The sequence below is a fragment of the Agelaius phoeniceus genome, chromosome 4 (genome assembly GCF_051311805.1).
Source record: "Agelaius phoeniceus isolate bAgePho1 chromosome 4, bAgePho1.hap1, whole genome shotgun sequence".
NCBI lineage: Eukaryota > Metazoa > Chordata > Aves > Passeriformes > Icteridae > Agelaius > Agelaius phoeniceus.
In genome coordinates, this window is record NC_135268.1 from 9,528,044 (window position 1) to 9,534,520 (window position 6,477).

Here is a 6,477-nt window from a genome sequence, read left to right on the forward strand (position 1 = left end):
TGGCGTGTTTCTGACCGGCATGTGAGTAACCGCCTCTCTCGCCCGAGGGGGTCCTCTCTCGGCCGCCATGTTGGGAGTGGCGTGTCGCCAATGTCGCGGGATTTTTTTTTTTTTTTTTGACCTTCTCAAAATGGCGGCCAAAAGGGCGGGGATATCGCGGACCCGGGAGTCTGCCGCCCTGTGGCCAGAGCGCGGTACTGCAGCCCCCCGAGCCAGCGCCCTGCCCCTCGCCGCTGGCTGCCGGGGGCGGGGCAAGGACGCGGCTGCCGAGCGAGGCGAGGGCGAGGGGCGGGAGCGAGCGGCGGGCGGGGCGGGAGCGAGCGGCTGGCGGGGCGGGCTCCGTAAATGGCCGGGAGGGGTGAAAGACGTTCAGGAGTGCAAAAGGGACACGATGGCTGAGAAGAATGGCCGGGGGGGGGGGGCGGCTCGGCGGGGCCGCTTTCGGCGGGCGGCGGAGGCGCGGTCGCAGCGCTCCGCGGGCCGGGGGCAGCGAGCGGGGGCGGGCGAACGCCATCGGAACGGGGCTGCACCCCCCCCCGAGCCCGCGCACGCGCCTCTCCAGGCGGCGGAAGCGACGGCGGGCCGGAAAATCCCGGCGGGGCGGCGGCGCTGCCCGCCCTTTCTGCCGCCAGCTTTGCAAGGTAAGACCGCCCGCCCCGCCCCGTCCCGCCGCCCTCCGGTGTCTGTAAACAGACAGACTCCCTCTGGCTTCCCACTTCTCCGTGCTGGAGAGTGGGAGAAAGGTCCGTGCTGCTTGCCGTGTCCTCGGTGGGCAGAGAGCTCTGACCTTGCCTTGGATGGGCTGCTGAGGATTGGATCCATGGGGATGTGCTTGGATGCATTTAGTGACCTTTACAGATTTCTTTCCCCGCTTTTTTCAGTTCACAGAATCATGGAAGAATTCAGGTTGCAAGGGCTCTAAAGATCACCTCATTCCAAGGCTGCTGCCGCCGTGGGCAGGGACGTGCTTCCATCGAGCAGCTTGCTCAGAGCCTCATCGCAGAGCACCGAGGGGCCTTGAGCACTTGCAGCGATGGGGCAGCCCCAGGACCTCTGAGCAACCTGTGCCCTGTGCCAGCCAGGTGCCAGAGGAGGAAGGAAGCCCTTCCCACCTGGAGCAGAGGCTGCGTAGCCTTGTGTCACCGAGCGTGTGAGACAGAAAGGCCCTTCCTTTCTGGAGGGGTAACAACACTCAAAGCTCTTTCTCGGGACAAGCCGAGCAATGGAAGGCCAAAGGAGCCTTCAGTTCTTCCAGCAGCTTTGGGAACAACTTGAAGGAGGAGCAGAGCTGGCCTGGTGCCTGCCGGCTCTGCAGGCAGTGGGCATGGAGAAGCTGCAGCTGCATCTGTCTTCTTGGCTGAGGCTTTATAAATGAGGCGCTTTTCTGTAGTTCCTTTTCAGGCATGACGTGCAAGTTGCCCCTAGAAGTCCAAAGGCAGCTGTTTTCTTAGCAGAAGGAAGTCAGGAGGAGGCAAAGCCAGCAGCTAAGTCTGGATAAAAAACTTGGCTAACCTCTTTTCCCCCCCCTCCTCCAAACAGGCAATTGTGAAGCACTCAGCAGAGATCTGCCCGGGAGGAAAAGCAGAGCCAATCTCTGAGAAGAAGGGACGTGCGAGCTCTGGCGAGGACGGCTGCTCCCCCTGGCCTTGGTGTGGGACCTCCTGAGCTGCCATTCCTGTGGTGGGAGTGTTTCTCCTCTCCTCCGGCCAAGCCAGAGACCGCCTAGGGAAGGAGCAGGTAAGGTTGAAGTACCGAGGTCTCCCAGGTAAGAAGTGACACGGCAAAAGGAAATGGCCTCAACTTGCAGCAGGGAAGGCTTAGATTGGATTGGAGGGAAAATTTCTTCACTGAAAGGGTGCTGAGGCGTAGGAGCCCAGGGAAAGTCCCCATGCCTGGAGACATGTCAAGGATGTCAAGATGTGGTGTTTAGGGACCTGATTTGGGGGGGCAGCAGCTGGGCTCGATGTCCTTAGAAGGCTTTTCCAACCACAAGGATCCTATGCTTCTGGAAAGCCTTGACCCCTCTGGCTCTAGCACAGCACCTGGATGCTGACAAAATGAGGCTGGTCCTAGAGCCTGGAGGTCCCTGTGCCACAGGGAGAGGACAAGCCGGTGTCACCTGCAGGGAGGGTCTCGTCCCCAGAGAGCAGCCAGTGACTCCGTCCCTGCCTGGGGCTCTGGGTGCGCCCTCGGGGGGCAGGGGACGACACCTGCCCTCGGGTGTCCCTCTGGGCACCTGGGAAGGGAACCAGGTCCATCCGTGCGGCAGCTCCAGGGCTTGCAGGCTTTGGGGCTTTGCAGCTGTGTGCCTTGTCACAAGGTGGCAGGGACGTGACACTGCCTGGCAACGCTGCTGGCCTCGGATCCTTGCTGCTCTCATCCTTATCCCATATGGATTTAGCAGCAATCTTCTGTCTTTGCTTTCAAACTGTCCTTGGGAGAGTTCCAAGAGAGGGTCATTAGTTATTTCAAAGCCTACATCTTTTACCTCTTGGCACTGAAGAGAAAAGACACAAACCTGCTTTGCATCCTTCTGCCTGGAAGTCCTTGTGACACGGGGAAGGGAGGAAGGGGCTGGCCGGGGTCAGCCTCTGCTGAGCCTCAGCTCTGGCTGCTCCTGCTCACAGGGTAAAGCCAAAAGCTGTCGTGATCAAAAACGCAGGCCGCCCTTCTGACCTGAGTCACAGGGGCCGTTTCTTCTGAATGAATCAAGGTGGGAAATCATTCTTGGAGCTTCAGAAGAAAAAAAACCCCAGAACCGTAGGTACGTTTGTAAGAGTGTGTATGTACGGACATTTCCTTCGATGAAGAAGAAAATCTTAGAAATATCATGTCACGTCTGGCTTCCTAGAGAAGATCCTGAACTCTGGGCTTCTGAAAGCAAATGGCTGTGCATTTATAGGAGCGTTTCCCTTCTTTTTATGTGCCTCCCCCAGTCATCTTCTACCCTTGCCCACGGCAAGGAGAGCGCGGTGATTTGGCTGCTCCGCTCTGCCGAGGTTGTTGCAGGCTGTGTAGCAGGGAGTGAGGCCTTTTGTGGCTGCTCATCAGACATTTTCCTACAGCCTTCTCCCTGCAATGGTAAAATGAGACTTGTGTTAGCGAGCAGTCAAGTAGAGCAGGTAACATTAGAAAAGAATTGTTTCTGAGCTGCTGTTCACTAGCACGTGTTTCCCCTTTCCGGCAGAGCGCGCATCATTGCGGGCTTGGGATCGATTGAAATGCGCTAAGGAAACCAGCTCTGGGGAGGGAGGGAGGGAGGGAAATGCTCTCTTAACATGTGCCAATTCTTCTGTCAAACTCATCAGGGCAGGACAGCGTTCAGACTGAAAGTGTAAGAAGATGTGGAGGGAGACAGAGAATCTGACAGGAGCACCGGACTCACAAGTGCACGAATTTTGCTTTTGGCTTGGATTCAAACTCAGAAGTTGTAAGGAATTTGGGAAGGAGAAGGGACATTTCAGAAGGAGAAGAAGAAAAAGAAGTTGTTGTTGTTGTTACAGCCCTGGCAAAATCTTTGGTTCTAGCTAATAAAGGAAGTTAGTTGAAATAAAAAAAAAGAAAAAAACGTGGGTTTTTTTTTTTTTTCCTTCGCTGTTGTATTCGTTGGTGGTTCGTTATATGGTGTGTTGTTTTATTTCTTGGTCTTATTACCTCTGTGTAAATAGTTTTTTTGAGTGAAGCTAACTTTCTGGACGGGTTGGTTTGTATTTGAGGTAGGATTAATTTCAAGAGGTTTCTTTCCTAGACTTCTGATAGGCATTCCTGGGATTTTGGTTTTGTTTACTGTGTGTATCAACAGAGAGATTTGGTAGGGCCAGCTGGGCTGCTGGAGTTTTGGGTGTTAATTTATGAGATGGCTTTTGTTCAATGCAGTTTTGAATTGTTGAAAGGGTTTTTAATGTAGTGGTTTTAAGGCGGTCTTTAAGAATTGTTTGTATCGTTTCACGTTGTTTGTAGTCGGTGTACGATCAGGGATATGGTGGAACTTCTTGAACGTTCTGGTTTTAGCGTTCCTAAGTTCCGATTTCTTTCTTCTTTGCTGTTTTGTTTCTGGTTTTCTTTTGGGGGACAGGGGCATTTGTAGACGGTGGGTTTCTAGAGGCAATGTGTCTTTCAATTTGGGTAGTGATATTTTTTAGTATTTTAATAGTTTCGATTTTTTTTATTTTCATGCTTTTAATGAGTTGTTTTAAAATTTGGAAGATAACCTTTCTAGATGATTGGTTATTATTTGTGAGTTAGCCTCAAGGTAGAGCTTTGGGGGCTTTTTTTAGTAATGTTTAGGGTCAGTTGTAGGGTTTTGAGTTTAGTGAGTTGGTTGGATTGAATTTTTCACGGGTGTTTGTTTTGACTAGCAGTTCTGTCATTTTCCATGTGTATCTGAGTTTTTTGGGGTTTTGAGCCATTGGTTGAGGAGGAAGTTTATGATGAGAATGTACGGAGCTTTTGGGCTAGTTATAGTGGGATTTCAAATGTCTTGACAGTTCGGTTGATTTGAGTTTTTCTTAGGGTTAAATGTTGTGGGGTCTTTGTTCTGTTAGTCCTAGAAATAGGTTTGGTTTGGATACGCTGCGATGGGATGAGCGTGGGCTGCGTACCGGTGCTGCCGAAGGCGTGGTATTTGTGTGGTTCTGATGCGTTGGGTTAATGAATTGATACGGTCTAATATATAGATTAATTAAAGTAGAAATAAATATCTATATAAAAACAAATATAAAATGATAGTGGTAAACATAAATAGAGAAAACAAATAGGTAAACACATAAAACTATACTATATAGTATATTATTGTAACAGATGCTAATCTATAGAAATGATAGTCTATTATATATGTATACAAAGATATATAAAGATCGGTTGTAAATAAAAAAAATATTTAGATAGAGTTAAAAGGAATTGGGGATTCTTTGGGATTTTTTTATTAGGTTATAGGCTGGGTTTTTTTTTCTAGATAGAAATAATATAAAAATAAAAATCCAGATCTCCAAATATATAATGCGTATACCGATCTCTCTAAATATTGAATATAAAGAAATAGAAGTAAAAGAATATCTAGGATATAAAAATACTATATATCTATTATTCTATTAAAAGGTATTCTCTCTAGTATGTATAATACCTACAAATGTAATAAATAAAAATTATAAAAGTAAATGTGAAGAGAATGATGAAAAATGAGATGATTTTTAGAGTTTTAAATATGGTTTAGATAAAGGGGTGTCTTTGGTTTTTGTTTGGTTAGAGGCAGGGCTTTTATTTGAAATAATAGAAGTATTATAGAAATGTGAATCTTAAGATAGACATCTATCATAAGTCTAGAAAGAGAAATGACGAAACTATGGATAGAAATTGAAATCTAAATCTATGTCAGTAATATGAAGAGTTGTAGTATAGAATAGAAATGACCTTATGTGGCAATATAAATGAGAAATGGGAATAGAAATAGAAGAAGATGTAAATATAGTTGGAAAGAAAGGGAATTTTTTGGCTTTTGTTTGAGTAGAGGCAGGGGTTTTATTTGAAATAATACAAGTGTTCCAGAAGTGAAAATCTGAAGGCAGAAATAGATAATCAATGAATCAAAATACGTATAAAAATATAGAAAGAAGTCCTCGGAATAGATGGAATATAGAATATCAATTGATTTATAAATTGACATTGATAAAGAGAAATGGACCAGTAAGCAATACACATTATAAATAGAAATGTGACTATCAATAGGAAAACCTAGGGGTAAAATCTATTTAAATATTGTCTAAAAGAAAGGGTTGGGGTTTTTTGGGTTCTTCTTGGGTTAGAGGCAGGGTTTTTATTTGAAATAATATGAATATAGATATTACTCTTACCTGTTTCTAAATATTGAGATAGATAATCAAGATATAAATATAAAACCTAAGGAAATAGAAATAATAGGAAGGGATGTAATATAGAATACAAATAAGAGTAGACATTGATATACAGTTTAAATGTCAATGTGAATATGAACCTGAAAGATACAATTTTAAAAAAGATTGAAATAGAGTTGAAAAGAAAGGGGTTCTTTTTGGCTTGAATTTGGGTAGAGGCAGGGGTTTTATTTTAAATAATGGAAGAGTTACAGAAGTAAAAATCCTAACACAGAAATATAGATTAAATATAGAAAGATATGAATAAAAAGATGTCAATAAATAGAAGAAATAGGAACAGATGTAAAATAGAATATAAACTTATAAAAAATCGGAAATTATAAATGTAAAAATAAACATTACACATCAATATACATTTGAAATATAAATGTGGATATAAAGATGAAAAAAAAAATTTTTTTTACAAATTTAAATGCAGTCGAAATTAAAGGGGGTTCTTTTTGGCTTTTATCCGGGTAGGGGCAGGGGAATTATTTTAAATAATGTAAGCGTTACAGAAGCAAAAATCCTAACAAATATATACTTACTATGTAAAAATAGGTATAAAAATAGAGAAATAAATTTAAGT